Consider the following 16,795-nt stretch of genomic DNA (forward strand, 5'->3'; position numbering starts at 1 on the left):
TTAAATGCCTTCTAGCTGAGCAGTCAATTGTAACACATTCCCAGTCACACCTCCCACACTTCTCTCCTGAGAGTATATCCTGAAACCCTACTGCATGGAATCCTACCTGTCTGAGTAGGATTCAAGGATCTCAAAACTTAAAAAGCAAATAAAACAGTCTAATGGGAAAAGTATCAAAGAGGAGAGAGTTGCACAAAGAGAGAACTCTGAAGTCTGCAAATATTCATGCACTGATGAGCACTTCTGTGTGAAGAAACTCTATGAAAGAGAAAAGAACCACCCAAAGACACTTGAAGGAACATGCCTCAGAATGTGTGTGCACACACTGTCACACACACACATTCTCACACACATACTCACACAAACACACACATAACACTCTCTCACACACACATGTACTTTCACACTCACACACTCACACACTCACACACACACTCACACACCAGTCCCAGAGGAAGGGCCTGAGTTACAGGGCACGAGGTTGACTCATCAGAAGAGCTTTGCCTCAGTACTGGGGAAATGTGACCCTAGACAAAAGGCTGTTCAGGTCTCAACTATGAAAGTGTAAAAGCAAACAGAAAATCCAAGCAGTTTTCATGTAACTTTACTGAATTCAATCATAAAAGACAAAAGTAGAGAATGAAATGTAAAATAATTCTAAATCCAACAGGAAAAATGCACAATGTCTTCATCCCGTCAATATTTCCTGCAAGATGACAAGAAAATATGTGCTATATCAAACAGAAAAATGAATCAATCCAAGGTGATAATTAAGTTGCACACATGATAGACCTTGTAAACAAGTATAAAAAGAGCAATTCTCATCATTCTATTCTATTCTACTTGTTCCTGAGGATACAGGATTGAACAAACATGTTAAATAGAGACATAAAAAAGATAAAGGGAGGCCCAAGTTATACTTTTATAAATAATCCATAATATGGCATAATAAAATATACACTGAATGAGACTGATTGCAGATTAGATGCTGTAAAGAATAGATGAGTGAACTTGAAGATATAGCAATGACAGCTATTCAAGATGAAGCACAAAAGCATAAACAGAGTATCAGTGAGCTTTAGGACATTTTCAACTGCCTAAATTGGTATATTAAAGTCATTAAAGGAGATAAGATTGACCAGGAAGAGAAAAGGTAGAAATACAATTTGAAAGAATAAGGACCAAAATTACCCAAATTTTGTGAAAACTAGAAACCTACTATTCAAAAAGGTTAACACGTCCCAAAGACACACAGAGAGAGAGACAGATACGGGTGAACAACACAATGACAAGAAAAGGCTTGGTTTTTAACTTTTTTTAAATTTTAGTGTCTCTACAGTAGGAGTATATTTTATTGGGTACCTGAGATGTTTTGGTACAGGCACACAACGTGAAATAACCACATTATGGAAAATAGGATATTCATTCACTCAAGTATTTATCCTTTGAGTTATAAACTATTTAATTACACTCTTTCCACTTTTTTAAATGTGCAATTAATTTGTAATTAACTATAGTCATCCTGTTGTGCTGTCAAATAGTGGCCTTATTTATTATTTCTCACAGGTTTTTTGACCCATTAACCATCCTCAGATAATAGTGGATTTCTTATTAGAAGTAATACAAGCCTGAGTCAGTGAAGTTATATTTAGAAAATATTAAATGAGAAAACTTACTACCCAAAGTAATCTACAAACTCAATGCAATTCCTATCAAAATACCAATGACATTATTCACAGAAATAAAAAAAATCTGTAAAAAATTGGTATGAAACCAGAAAAGACCCTGAATAGCCAAAGCAATACTGAGCAAAAAGAACACAGCTGAAGATATCACACTACTAGAATTAAAACACATTACAAACTATAGTAACCAAAACAGGATGGTATGGGCATTTGATCAGACACTGAGACCAATATAACAGAATAGAGAACACAGAAATAAATTTGAATATCTATACCCAGCTGATTTTCAACAAAGATGACAAGAACCACTGAGAAAATGGCACAATTTTCAATAAATGGTGCTGAGAAAACTGGATACTTATGTACAGAACAAGGAAACTAGACACTTATCCCTCTCAGCATAAAAATATCAACTAAAAGTGGATTAAAGACCCAAATATAAGACCCCAAACTGTAAAACTACTAGAAGGAAACTTAGAGAACATAGGGGAAGAACAAGTTCTTTAGGACGTTGGTCTAGATAAAAATGGTATGGCCAACACTTCAAAAGCAAAGTCAACAACAAATAATAGAGATATGGGACTTTATTAAACTAAAAAGCTTCTGAAAAGCAATGGAAACAATCAATAAAGTAAAGAAAACGTGTAGAACAGAAAATATTTGCAAACTACTCACCAGACAAAGAGCTAATATTCAGTATAAAAAAATTTTTAAAAAACTGAAACAACTCATTAGCATAAAAAATTAATAATACCATTAAAAAGTGGGCCAAGAATTTGAATACACTTTTCTCAACAGAAGACATACAAATGGTCAATAACATATGAGAAAAATGTTCAACATCACTAATCAGCAAGTGAATGAAAATCAAAACCCCTGTGAGATACAATCTCACCCTACCTGGAATGGCTATGAGTGAAAAGACAAAAAATACAAATGCTGGTGAAGGTAGGTGACTTCATATTTCTCTAGTCTGATTCTCTGGGAACAATGAGAGTGCTCTGTCTTTTCTCTCCCTCTAGTAACTATTTTTCACATGCAAAAATATGGACCTTATTGGGAAATAATGCCTAAGACCACCAACACCTGAATCGGTCATTCATCACACTAGAAATGAAATGGTTTTCTGAATAATATTAACATCTCTCTGTGTCTATCACCATAGTGTCAATGTTTGTGTGATCCAATAAAATTTAGAAGGCCTAGAAGAATGCCTTTGCATCTGTGGCCTAACACAGATATAGATGATATAGATATAGATATAGATATAGATATAGATATAGATATAGATAGTAGGGGGTTGTACCTTGAAATTTATTTCCCTAAGGGACACATTTCACATCAAATTTGAAATTATTCTGGTTTTAAATGTAACAAATGATGAACCTCATGGAATGATAACACAATTGTTTATGTTATAAAGTCACAAGGTATATCAAATAATGAACCAATCATTCTATATTGAGGTTAGTATTATTTTTTTCACTTCAATTCTCATTATATGAGAACAGCTTTATATAAGGAAGGAAGGAAGGAAGAAAGGAAGGAAGGAAGGAAGAAGGGAAGGGGAAGGAAGAAAGAAAATGGAAGGAAGGAAGGAAGGAAAATATTTCAAGCTTTACAGTAGTAGTGCCACTCTGTAATCAATAAACAACAGAATCAAAACAATAAAAGATTTTACAGAGCAGTCTAACCAGCAATACAATTACAAAATTCTGATTCAGATATCAAAACCATTTTCAATAATAAATATATGATATGAAAACCCCACAAAGGTCAAGTAGGATGTATTATACTTGAATGAAATTATGAGTTGAGAGTAGGAAATTTATAAATTTGATGAAACAAATTAAAGAATTAAGAGGAAATTGTACTGCTAATCTAATGTCTTATTTGGCAAGCTGTTCAATGGAATGCCAAGATATTCTTAAGGAAGTTGCAAATATATTTTAAAATGTTATCATTGAAGTGGATTTTTAAAAATGAGGACATGAATACCTTTAAAAAGGATTCAGGGGTTAAGAGAGAAAAATACATTTAGATTGTATGCACATATAAAACATATTTTAAAAGATAAACTTGTCTTTTTTTATCCTTTAAATAAAAGGAGCAGATATTTAAATTTCTTGCATTTTATTTTAAAATTTAGAGAATGCGTACAGCTTCCCAAACTGAAATTTTACTAAGAAGCTAATCTATTCAAGAGATAACAATATCAAAACAGAACTATCTTGATGAATCTATTTTCTTGATTTTTAAGTCTAAATGTATACTCAAAGAAGTAAAAGTATTTATAATTGATTCTGCTATTTGAAAATATTTACTGATCATTTACTTTACACCAAGTGACCTCCAGCTCTGAAGACAGGTCAGTGGTAAAATATACAAAGTTGCCCAGCTTCATTAAGCTTAAATCCTAACGTGGAAGAAAAGAAGTAATTAATCAGGGACTTTAAAACAGGAGTGTTGTGATATGGATTGGAATTCTAACTGCATACTGTGTTTGCTGTGTGGAGTCGGGATTGAAAAATAGAGCGATGATAGAAGCTTGAATTCATAGAGAATATGGCTAGCCTGTATTTTGAGGGTCTCTGAAATAAGAATGTGTAATTGTTCTCTTTATTTACCCAAGAAATCTCTGCAGTAGAGCTTTGGTCTTGTGAGGGAAGTACTACAGTCACCAAGTGGTGAGGGTGGGAAGGTGAATTTGCAGATACCATTTGGAATGACTTCACTTTAAAGGTAAAGCTGGCAGAATTTTCATACGTGTCAGATCTGAAAATGTGTGTGTGTTTGTGTGTATGCGTGTGTGTGTGTGTGATAGAGAGAGAGAGAGAGAGAGAGAGAAAGAGAGAGAGAATGAGAACCAGACAGATACAGAGAGACAATGACACAGAGAGAGCTGCAGAGACAAAGAATTAAAAGGGAACACCAAGAATATTGAGGTGAGAAATTATAAAATGGGAAGTGCCATTAACCAGAATGGGGAAGAGAAAGTTTGGGGAGTGTCAATGGCTCCATGTGGACTTATTAATTTTGAGATTCCTAAACCACATCCAAGTGGAGAAGCCAGACAGTGTTGGGTGTGGTCTAGTGTTATGGTATCAAAGAAAATATCAGGGAATGTATGACACAAAAATTAGTAAGAAAGCAAAGATAAGAAACTTAAGTGAAAATCCTGAGTCTAGTGGTTATCTAATACCCAAAAAGTAGTAAAGATGAGAAGAAACCAGCCCAAAAGTACTAGGGGTAATTATCAAAAATGTCAAGAGGAAAAGGTTAAGTGTTCTGGAATTCTCTCAAAGAAAGTTTTGAAAAAAAGAGGGAGAGATCGACTGCGTTCAATGCTACTGATAAATAAATTAAGACAAAGGCTGAGGAATTATGCTTCAATTCATCATTTCACAACATGGATACAGTTTATGCTTTGATAACAGCAATTTTCTTGCAGTGAGTAGGTGGGAAACCATATTGGAGTGATTTCACCAGGCTGGAGTGCAGTGGCCAGATCTCAGCTCACAGCAAGCTCCGCCTCCCGGGTTCACGCCATTCTCCTGCCTCAGCCTCCCGAGTAGCTGGGACTATAGGCGCCCGCCACCTTGCCCGGCTAGTTTTTTGTATTTTTTAGTAGAGACGGGGTTTCACCGTGTTAGCCAGGATGGTCTCGATCTCCTGACCTCGTGATCCGCCCGTCTTGGCCTCCCAAAGTGCTGGGATTACAGGCTTGAGCCACCGTGCCCGGCCCTCTGGATTCTTAAGGAAATTTTTTATTGAACAGTGGAGGCACAAATCAGATTAGTTTTAATTCCGGGGTCAGGACGCACTCTAAACATGCACCTCTGCATGCCTCGCTTTTTAAAGCTGTGTATCCTATTATCTTACAATAACAGAATAATCACCTGCAAAACCCACACCCATTTAATGGACACACTCTACAAAGATTGACACTAGAGGTTGCTGGAGAGGATGTGGTTCCACGTAATATCTTATTGAGTTACCAATGAGTAAGTAAGCTGGTAAAATGGCTTTGGAAAACTCACCACGCCTGCTATACTTAAACATTCAGATGCCAGACACCAGAAATTCCACATCGTAATGTATTTCCATGAGAAAAAACAAGAGACTTGTATTAAAATAGTGATTATTATTAAAAATTATCACACTTGGTTTCCTGAGTGTTTTATTAGCAAGTCAGTCTCTGCCTATTTTTAGTAGTACAACCTCTACCTAACATATATTTTTGTTTTTAATCATACACTAAAAAAATGATATTTTGTCTTACTTCTACATCCAGTGCCATAACCAACATTTTGTAGATCCCACAGAATCATTTTTTGAATAAATAATGAATAACTTAAATAAGTTAATATTTATAGTGTCCATACACAAATAATGTATCATCTCAGAATACAGTGATAGCATGTTATGTAGAAAATTATTTCAATCTCAGTTAAAACTATTTTGGGCACAGGAGTTACTGTCATATATAGATGTTCACATTGTTTTTTTAATATGAAAATGTTTGTAATTAATGTACATTTCTGGTACATAGGCCTTTTGTTCTTGCTGCCATAGCAAATAGTGTGCCTATTAAGAACATGAACCTGAGTTTTACTTCATTTTAACAGATTTCTTAATAAAATATGTACCATACTATTTGGTTTAATACAAAGAGTCATCCACTCCAGCATTGCCACTTGTCCCTCCTCTAATGTGGCTCCTGAAGATGTTACTGATAGCAGAGGACTTTATGTTCAACCTAAGCACTTTATAGCCCTTTTATTTTGAACTAGGCATGAGATAAACTAATTCAGCAGCAATACAACTCATACTTCTTAAAGAATGACTTTTTCTTTTGAACCTGGTTAGCATTACGCATCAAGACAGAGTACGCTTCTCTATCCCAGCAAATCAGTGTTGGCATTACACTCTCTACACTCTGACGACTTGTATTATTGACTTTCTTACAAACACCATTTGAGCTTATAATTTAGATGCCATCAAATAATGTACGAAAATATACTACTTCGTTCCCCTTCTCTTCTGTTCTCTTCTTACCAGACAATTGTCAGTTGTCTTTTCTCTGCAACTGCTTTCTTCTGTCTACTTGGTTTTTAAAAGACTTTCTGCACATTTACAATCTTGGTATTGTAGAGACCAAATATATGGTCAAACTACACACACAGGAAGAGTTGAATTATATGCAAGCATTTTTAAATAAACGATTCCTCCTCAGTTTTCTGTGATTATTTTATATAATCAAATGTCTTCCAGGTATACATCCCAAACCAGCGGTTGCCAAGCTCTGCTTTATTGTCTAATTTCATTGGAATTATCCAAAATTATTATGATAAGTACAGATAAATTGGCATAACTCCAGATTTATGAAATCAAAATGTTCAGAACTGAGGAATATGCATCGAAAAATGTGCTCCTCAGGTGATGCTGATGTAATATGGGATCCGAGTTTAGAATCCAAGGAAAATTAACCTTCGTGCCCTCTAGTTGACCAGAGTTATCTAGATGACCAGAGTTGCCCTCTTGTTATCCAGAGGTCCTTTCCCCTTTCACTTTCTGCTCTCTCTCCATCTGCACGATCATCCTCTCCTTCCTCCACTTGTCTTCATCCACATCCAAGCCCTCCTCCATCAATTCTCCTAAAGCTCCAAATGGTCAGTTGCCACTAAAGTTCCCTCTGTCCCATGAACAAGTTATGCGGGCAAATGTAGAATTTAAGCTTGGACCCAGCTGAATCAAGAGCTGCAATTAAAGATTTCTCTAAACCCAGAGAGGATCTGCAAATACTTGTAGAAGATTAGAGATTTCCTGTGAGTGCAAAGGACTCGGGGTGACCTGATGCTATAGACAAAATCTTACGGTCCCCTCAGATTCATGTGTTAAAATCTAATTCCCTATGTGATGGGATTTGGAGGTGGGGCCTTGGAAGGTGATTAGGTCATGAAAGCTGAGACTATGAATCCGAACAGTGTTCCTATCAAAGGGACTGCTGAGAGCTCCCTCATCCCTTTGGTCATGTGATGACACGGTATAAAGATGACAGCCTATGAACCGGGAAGCAAGCCCTCAACAGACATGAAACTTGCTGACCATTTGACCTTGGTTCTTACCATCTCCAGAACCATGAGAAATAAATTTGTTTCCCTGCTACCTAGTCTATGACATTCTATGTTGGCACCCAGAAATTGGCTAAAGTACCAACATAACAACTTGTACACATAATTTCTGGAATCACTGATGCCAAATCTTTGATGGCAAGAGGCGATTGATCTGCTGCAGGAATGGACCTATGTGATCCCTCTTTCCACAATAAACCAGAGAGTAAAAACAAGCTAAAGTAGGTCAAGGTCTCCTAAAAGCGGTGCCTGAAAAGTTTCCAATAACAGTTGATTAGATGGTAATTCCATCGCATAAACAACCACAGCAAAGTGACACAACTATCAGAGATTTCAGGATAACCTCAAAAACACCATCTGACAACATCAGGGAGTTAAAGAAGACATGAAGTTTCAAAAAGTCAAAATTTATTCAAATGTCATTGTAGAAATTTTAATTTAACACTATGAATAAATTCTGGGCAAGTGGCGGCATGGCATGGTGACTTTGGGGCACAAGTGCTGAGTTTCGAAGCTTCAGTTTCTATACCCTTTGGAGATGCCCCTGGCCTCCTAACCCGTACTCACCTGTCAAGTAGAGTGGGTCCTGGGCAGCGCCTCAAGGGGAAACATCACAGATGCCCAGCTGAGCACAGACTGTCATGCCTGGAGGAAGAAGCCGCTTCTGGGAGCAGGAGGAGCTGCTGGAACCCCTCCTGGCAGGCTTCTTTTCCTGCCCTCCAGCGCCTCATGCAAACAATCCCAGCAGCAGCAGGCGCTCCAGCTGCTGGGCTGCAGCTCTGCCAAATGAGAGAAGCCTCTCTCCAGTGAGGCAGAGAAACTCAGGCCACATACCCGGGTCTATGCCTCCATGTCTCCCACTGTGCCCAGGACTGACAGCAGCGTGGGAGATCCTGGCTGGGGCCATGCTGGCCCCCTCCTCTCTTCTACCTCTTGCTCCAGCCATACTTTCAGCTCCAGAGCTGAGGCCTATAGCTACAGCAGGTGCCATAAGGTCAAGCAGCTGCTTAATGGGCCAGTGCTGGGCAAGACCAGGGCAGGGGCAGGAGGGCTCTGAAGCTGCCACTAGCTCCAGTTCTGTCCCTGACGGGGGCTCTTCCCCTAGTGCTGGCACTGGCTCATCAGATGGTGCTGGAAGGTCCTGTATTGCTGTACATTGAGCAGGAGTTGAAAAAGAAGAAAGAGTCACCAATGTCAGTCACTTTCCAATGGAATTTCCACGCACAGAATCAACCGCGCTGAATTTAAGGAATTGCATTCCAAAAACACTACCCCTGCCAAGTCTCTGAGTCTATAGGGAAAACACCCGCCCCCCGCCCCCCGCCGCAAAGTCTCTGAGACTATAGGCCACCTCACCGTGTGCTTGTGCCTCGAGGAAGAGCAGAGGCTCCAGTTGGACAAGAACAATGCCCAGATATGGCCCCAATGGGATCACAGGTGAAGCCTGGCCTGGGTGGGGCTTGCTCTGGGCTGCCCTGTGATACTTGGGGGCACCTTCAGCCAGGGGCACCTGGGTGAGGGATGAGCCTGCATCAGCATCATGGGAAAGGCTCTCGATCTGGGCCCTCTTGAAGCACGAACCTCAAGATGTGGGGATGCAGCATGAGAACATCATGCTCTCCTGAGCGTCTCCCACCAAGGGAGCAGGCTGCGGGGCTGTCCCTAGGATGTGGGTGCCTGGTTACCAGAGTTCTAAGTTCCAATGAGGTCTGTCACCAAGGAAGTGAACTCACTTCTTTAAGGTTCCGTATCCTTGGCTCCTTCCTTCCATAAGACCTACTCGGAATCGCCTGGGCTGCTGGCTGCTCACCCTCCCCCCAGGTCAGCTCCTTACCTGTACACAGGTAAGTCCACCCAGGGCCTGCTTGTACACCTGCGCCTGATGTGCACCTGGGGCCTAGGAATCCACCTGGGGCCTGCGATCCAACAGGGGCCTAATGTGGGTTAAAAGTCATTTTGATTATTCCTACAGGGAAGAAAAGGCCTTCTAGCAATAAGAAGCACAGTTTTATATCAAATATGTAAAAATGATCAAAATCTTATGGAAGAAAACTATCAATTTTAATCACTGAAATGTTAACTTTTGATAAATATTTAAGTTTATAAGGAAAAATCAAACCATGCTGATTAAACCACAGTTGTAGGGAATGCTATAGAGTTTCTCGTTTGTGGGTTGAACACGGAAAGGTCCCACCTACTTATGGTCATAATTTTCTACCTTAATCTTCCTGTTCTTACGATCCATAGAAAAAATACCATGACAATGACGGTTATGATCGTTCAAGTACACAACTGAGGTTTAGTGACAGAAACATCAGGTGCTCCAGTTACAGTGCAGCTGTTCTTATTGGAGTGGGAAAATCAGTCTTCTGTTCAGGATACATGGGAAGCAGGAGTACATGTGGGTAGAACCGCATTTCACTGCACTTAGGTTTTTCACAGAAGAGCTACAGTTTATCCTTCGCTCTTCATTCTGTGATCAAAAACCATGGAACAGAGAAAAACATTTCAACCTGAGACTCAGTTACCAGAAATGCACCTGCCCCACCTCCCTGCAACCATATATGCCACCTCTCTGTGCTGAGCCAGAAGGGTTCACATATGGCACAGACTGAGGCTGGACTCCATAGTTTTCAGTCTCCCAGGTGTCAGGTGTTTTGTGGTCACCTGGAGGAGGGAAGCTCGTGGGTTCCATCTTCCTCACCAGCAGGGGGCAGCAGAGCTGCAACCAGAAGTTAGTCTGGGGCTGCCCAGGAGGAGTCTATCTAATAGGGAGGCCTGCCCTGAAGGCTCAACAGGTGTTTGAGGATCAGTCCTGGGTCTGGAAGCCCAGTAAAGTGCATCCTATCCCCTCGGGCTGCAGTAACCCCGTCCTGAGTGCTGCATTCACGCGGCATCTCCCAAATGACAGGAGACGGGGAACGGTGAGGGCCTCACCTAGGAAATGCAGCTGGAGGTGCCTGGGCCCTGGTGGCAGCCTGGGCAGCTCCTAAAGGGCTGGGATTCCCTGGGAGATGCCCCAAGGTCAAGGTGCTCTAGGAGGAGGGCAGAGTGTGAGGAAAAAGGGTTTCCAGGGCCTGAGCCCTTCATCTAGTATTGCTGCCTGAGCCTCCTGCCCCTCTCAGGGTCTTGTCCCTCTCTGTTCAGCAACATTCTGAGAAGCTGAGTCCTCAGTCCTGGGCACTTCCACAGGCTCCCCCGTCCCTTCTCCCTCTGCCTTTCCTTCCAGTTCCAGGCATACTCTGACTCAGGGGGCGGCTCCTGTGCTCAGGGAGTCTCAGGTGGGTGGGGTGGCCCACTCAGGACCCTGGTTCCTGGATGGGACATCCCCAGCCTCCTTGAGGAGATGGTCTCCACAGGGGAGGGAATTCTCACCTGCCTCAGGCCACAGCTCTGGCCACCAGGTGGTCTTTGGCTCAGTGACAGGATATATCTCATTGCAGGGATCAGGGACCACCACCCTACCGAGACCACACCCTGTGCAAAGACTGTGTCCCTGGGATTCTCACAGAAACCATGGGGCTTACAGTTGGATTTCCCATCAATATTTCATGTAAACTTGTAAAAGTCACCAGAAAACCACACTAGATAGAGAACCCTGGTGCTTTTTACCATTTTACATAAAATATTGATGGGAAAATAAATAAACAATGGCAGAGCTGAGGATGGCAATGGCTGGTGTACTGTGGGGATGGGGACGGACTAGAAGTATCAACACCATGGGTGAAATGAGACTAGATGTCCTGATGACTCCACATGGGTGAGGGGTTCCTTAAATGACTCAACTATTCTCACTGAAGTAGGTGACAAGTGTCCTAATGACACAATCCATCATTTAGAGGAAATGACCAGGATGGGAAATTTCCTCCAGCCAGGAAGACTGTGGACAAATTCATGAGCAGGGCCGGCCCCATTCACGTGGATCTGAGACCCTCGGATCTGAGTTCCTCCAGCCCTCCAGGCAGACTTTGAAGAGGGGGCATCAAGAGTGGATTTAGAACTTAGCTGACCAGGATGTATTGGGGTTTGGGGACTCAGCTGTGACTTAGGGAAATGGGGTCTGGTTGAATCATCAGACCGAGGTGGACATCCCTCAGCTGGTCTCTGGATTTCCACAGGTCATGACAAGCCAGTCCTTGGCCTGAATATCCTGGATCAGTCCCCAGAACTGCCCAGCTCAGGCTCATGTCATTCTCTACAGAAAATCCAGTGGACTGGACACTGTGGGATCTGCCCAGATTCTTTTTTCTGTTCTCACCCACCCAGCACTTTTGGGAGCCTGTGGCAGCTGAGAGATGTGCCTTCACTGGGAAGTGCCACTCAGAGCAGAAAATTGCCTCCTCCAGGTTTATGCTCTTCCTCAGTGAGGTTAGGTTTCATGACTGCCTGAGGCCAAGATCTCAAGACTCTGCCTCAATATAGGAGGACCTGAAATTCCTCCTAGCTCCACAGCTCCCTGTGGGAAAGACTGAGGCCTCAATGAGGGTCGGGGTCTCCTGCCCGGTGTTGCCTCCCTCACCTCCTTTCACATCCTCTGTGCATGCAGTTCCCCATCTCAGAGTCTGCTTCCAGGGAACCCAAATTAAGATCACCAACCATCCCCAACATGGGCCATGCAGGACCTCAGGAGGCCACTGTACACTGGAAAGCACCCATTTATTCCTAAATTAGCATTGTGAGTATCCACATGCCCAATGAGATCTGAGTGTTTCTTGCATTTGTATGGAATGAAAAGGGAGCCTGAGTCACCAGGTGCTCTGGGTTCTGAGGGAGAGTTGGAGTCAGATCCCCCTGCAGGGAAACCCGGGACATCTTACCCCATGCAGGGACCACAGATGCACCCACAGGGTGAGCTGCAGGATGGACACTGCCCACCTCCACCCTCCACACCCTGGGCAAAAAAATCATTCTTTCCACCCCTCCTTCAGCCTATCAAAGCTGACACTTAAAAAGCCACCACAGCCCACACTTGTCAACAGGAAACCCATTCACATCTCCATCAGCCACACAATCTCCGCAGATTCTTCAGAACATAGTAACAGTAGCCATGCAAGGTATAGAAAATGTCTCCTAAATAATTGTACTTAGATTACATATGAAAGTGATACTATTTTTGATATGCTAGGTAAATAAAGTATATTATTTAACTCATTTTCTTCTTCTCTTTGTATTTCTAATGCGATGACTAGACATTCGGTTTCCCATGAGGCTCACAACATATTGTGAATGAACAGTGCTGGTCTGCACCCCTTCAGGTTACAGGGGCTGTGGAGTGACCTGGTGCAGGAAGCCCCATCTCCATCCCTATGACATTGGTGTGAACCCAGGGAGAGGCGCTGGTATGAAAGAGATGAGAACACAGGTGTCAACCACCTGCTTGTACAGGAGACTCAATCTTCACTTTGAGTCAAATAATTTCCTTTCCTATCTTCAATCCTGAACAAGAGGGCTTTCTGGTCTTCTTTTTGTTTTCAAGTTTGTGCCCCTTCAAGTTTCATGCTGTCTGGATCCCAGCCAGGGGACACTGAGGAAATCCAGGAGTCTGGAGGGCCCTGTCACCTCCTCCTCCACATGTGAGTGTTCGCATTTCCATCAGGAATCTGAGCGCCTTGTGCCGGCTCCTGAGGCAGGAACGGGCCACACAGAGAAAAGGAATTTCTTCCCTGAGGTCAGCAATCCATGAATGAAGGAATCAGGGAACTGAGCAGCAGATTCTGAATCTACACCTGGACCCAGGAGGCCCCTGAGCCTCCAGCAGCCAGCGTAGAGAGGCCACCAGGGGGCAGCAGAGAGCAACCTGGCAGAAACTCCTGGGGATGGGGTGAGCCTGGGCATCAGGGAGATGCTGCCATGCAGGGAGGGTCAGTGACTGTGACCTGAGACCTGGAGGGAAAGAGGTTCTTCTTTTCTTAGAGTACTTGTCCTTGACACTGATGTTTAAATTCTTCTGACTTCCTGGTTCTCAGATCTGACTCTTGGAGATGGTGCCTATTTTTCTGACACAGATTCAGGCCCTTTGCCTCTTCCTATAGCCCGGCCCCCATCTCACGGTCACATATGCCATCCCATTCTGTAGTCAAACATATCCTACCTCTCTGCCCTTTGCTCTGGGAGCTCCTGTCCTGCAGACATAGGGACTTCTCCTTCCCTGGCCACTCCTCCATGTCCACTCTTCCCAGTCTGTCTTGGTGAACCCCCCAAATTGCAGCTCTTGATTTCCTTATGAGGCACAAAATACTTGCTCATTAACCTTTCCTTGATTTCAGTTTTTATCCATTGATACATTTTCCCAGCAACTGAAGACAACTTCGTTATAATAAACACCCATTCCCAGGGTCTTGGAGTTGGACAGATCTCTTTCCCATCCTGATCTGTCCCTGGTCCTGACAGCACCCTGGTGATACCGAGGCACAGCACCTATGACCTGGCACTAGAACTCACAGTCAAGGTAGAAACTTATCACATCCCATGGATCTTGCAACACTCCGTGTGCACTTGGCAACCAAGCAACTTCATTCTCCCCTAGCACTGAGGAGCTGTGCCCTGGGGTGAGGCCCGGACCTGTCCAAGGCTTCTGCTGGCCCCTGTAGAGTGGGAATGAACAGGGTCCCTGCCTTGAGCTCTGGAATGTGTCTTCAAAATGGATTTAGGCCAATACCAGACATCTCACATCTGGCATAACATATTTATGACCAGGACATTTCTAGAGACACAGACAAAAGCTAACCACCTCCCTCCTGAGCCAGGATGGAAGGGAGGAGGGAACTGTGGACTCCAGGTAATGCCCCCATCACCACTGTGACTCTGGCATCCTCTTGAACAAGGCCAAGCACTATCCCGTAGGAAGAACTTTGTATCCCCTAGAGAATGAAGAGAAACTCAGCTCTGAGCTTTTCCGTGACCACCCCAGCCAAGCAGCAAGGCTGGGCACAATCTGGGTAAAGATGTGAGCCCAGACCATGAGACCAGTGGGTGAAGGAAAATCGCACGGGCTGAGGGGGTGGGTAAGCAGGGGCCACCCCTCCTCTCTCTGTTTCCTTTTGGGTTGAACCCTTCACTGGAAACCACAGATCTCCTCCAGCAGCAGCTCCTGACTCTGCTGATTTGCATCATGGGCTGTTCTCTTCAGCAAAGGTATAAGAGAGGCCTGAGAGGAACCTGCCCAGCCTGTCCTTGGGAAGCAGCCTTGGCGGTGCCTCAGCCATGGCCGGGACCCTTCTCCTTCTCGGCCTCCTTGCTCACTGCACAGGTGCTGCCCCCAGAGACTCACCAACCTGCCCAGACCAAGGGCTCTGGGTTCAGTGTGGCCCTGACTCTGAGCTCAGTGGGGCCCTGCCTGTGGTGGGCAGGATGGTCATGACCCTGCTGCACGGTGGGGGCTGTTGGGGCTGAACTCCCCGCACACTCTGCTCAAGGGCTTGTGAGAGCCAGAGCGGCTGCACCTGCCAGGAGAGAGTAGTGGGTTTTCAGTTCAAAGGCTCCACGCAACAGGAAAGTCCATGGGCCACTGGGACTGGGGTTAATTGCAGGGGTTACCTTGAGGGTTCACAGACTCTCTGGAACTTGTCCACATCAGGAGGGCAAGGATTTCATAAAAAGGGTCTTTTACCTGAAAGTTAACCTCTACTTTTTTTCTTTCTTTTCCTTTGCAGGCTCTGCGGCCTCCTATGAGCTGACTCAGCCACACTCGGTGTCAGTGTCCCCAGGACAGACGGCCAGGATCACCTGTGGGGGAGACAACATTGGAAGTAAATATGTGCAGTGGTACCAGCAGAAGCCAGCGCAGGCCCCTGTGCTGGTCATCTATGCTGATAGTGAACGGCCCTCAGGGATCCCTGAGCGATTCTCTGGCTCCAACTCAGGGAACACCGCCACCCTGACCATCAGCGGGGTCGAGGCCGGGGATGAGGCTGACTATTACTGTCAGGTGTGGGACAGTAGTAGTAAATATGCCACAGTGACACAGGCAGATGGGGAAGTGAGACAAAAACACCCTCCCAGCCTCTGCCACCCTCTTGCTCCAGCCCCGGGAGGCCTGTGGATAAAACCATGAGTGAATCTGGTCCAGTTCACCTGGATCCGGGCCTTTCAGGCTGCCCTTCCCTCCAGCCCCCTCCAGGAGTCTCTATAGAGCCTACATCAGGCAGAGACATGGCCTGGAAGGACCAGAATCATCTGGTGACTTGGGGCTGTTGTGTGAGTTAGAGAATGAGGGCCTGGGTGGAAACACAGACAGAGGCAACTTCTGTCCACTGTCCTGCCCCTGAATGGTCATATGGTTGGGACAGGGCAACTCCTGAGATCAACTGTCTGGATCAGGCCCCAGAACTGCTGCCCAGCCCTGCTGAGGTCCTGGGCCTGAGGCCGTGTGGCAGCCTGTGATTCGCAACAGAGCAAACCAGAGGAGGGGACACTGTGAAGTCTGCCCAGATCTCCTCTTCCTTGTGACCCACCTGGCACTGCTGAGAAGCCCAGTAGCTTCTCAGAGGTTGTTTACAAAAGAGAAATAACTCGCTACGGCACATGACATAGACATGTTGCTAAATCCCATGGGTCTACAGTAGGATTCTCCTCTGAAGCTTTGCCTTAAGCACAAGGTTTCAGTTCCTATGTCCAGTTTCTCTATTACGGTAGAGTCTGCTAGTTTCTCAGTCCCAATAGCAGGACACTCACACCCCTGCCTGCACCTGCAGCAGAGCCTTTCTGCTCTTGGCCCCAAAATAACGGATGAGGCATTTCTCAGACCCATGATGTATGAAGTGGCACAATCTCGGCTCACTAAAACCTCAGCCTCTCAGGTCGAAGCAATTCTCCCTGCCTCAGCCTCCTGAGTAGCTGGGATTACAGGTGCCCACCACCTCGCCTGGCTAACTTTTGTGTATGTAGTAGAGACGGGTTTTTACCATGTTGGCCAGGGTGGTCTTGACCTCCTGATCTCAAGTGATCCACCCACCTCAGCCTCCAAAAGTGCTGGGA

At 44.3% G+C, this 16,795-nt stretch overlaps 1 pseudogene and 2 gene segments (V, D, J or C); 2 read left to right on the forward strand and 1 right to left on the reverse strand.

Annotated features, from left to right (window-relative positions):
* The window catches only part of LOC103888259, a 641,220-nt gene that overhangs the window by 296,336 nt on the left and 328,089 nt on the right, over positions 1-16,795 (forward strand).
* The window catches only part of LOC101024006, a 644,330-nt gene that overhangs the window by 280,418 nt on the left and 347,117 nt on the right, over positions 1-16,795 (forward strand).
* Positions 8,131-9,361, reverse strand: LOC116270708 (annotated as a pseudogene).

Source organism: Papio anubis, chromosome 16 (genome assembly GCF_008728515.1).
Source record: "Papio anubis isolate 15944 chromosome 16, Panubis1.0, whole genome shotgun sequence".
NCBI lineage: Eukaryota > Metazoa > Chordata > Mammalia > Primates > Cercopithecidae > Papio > Papio anubis.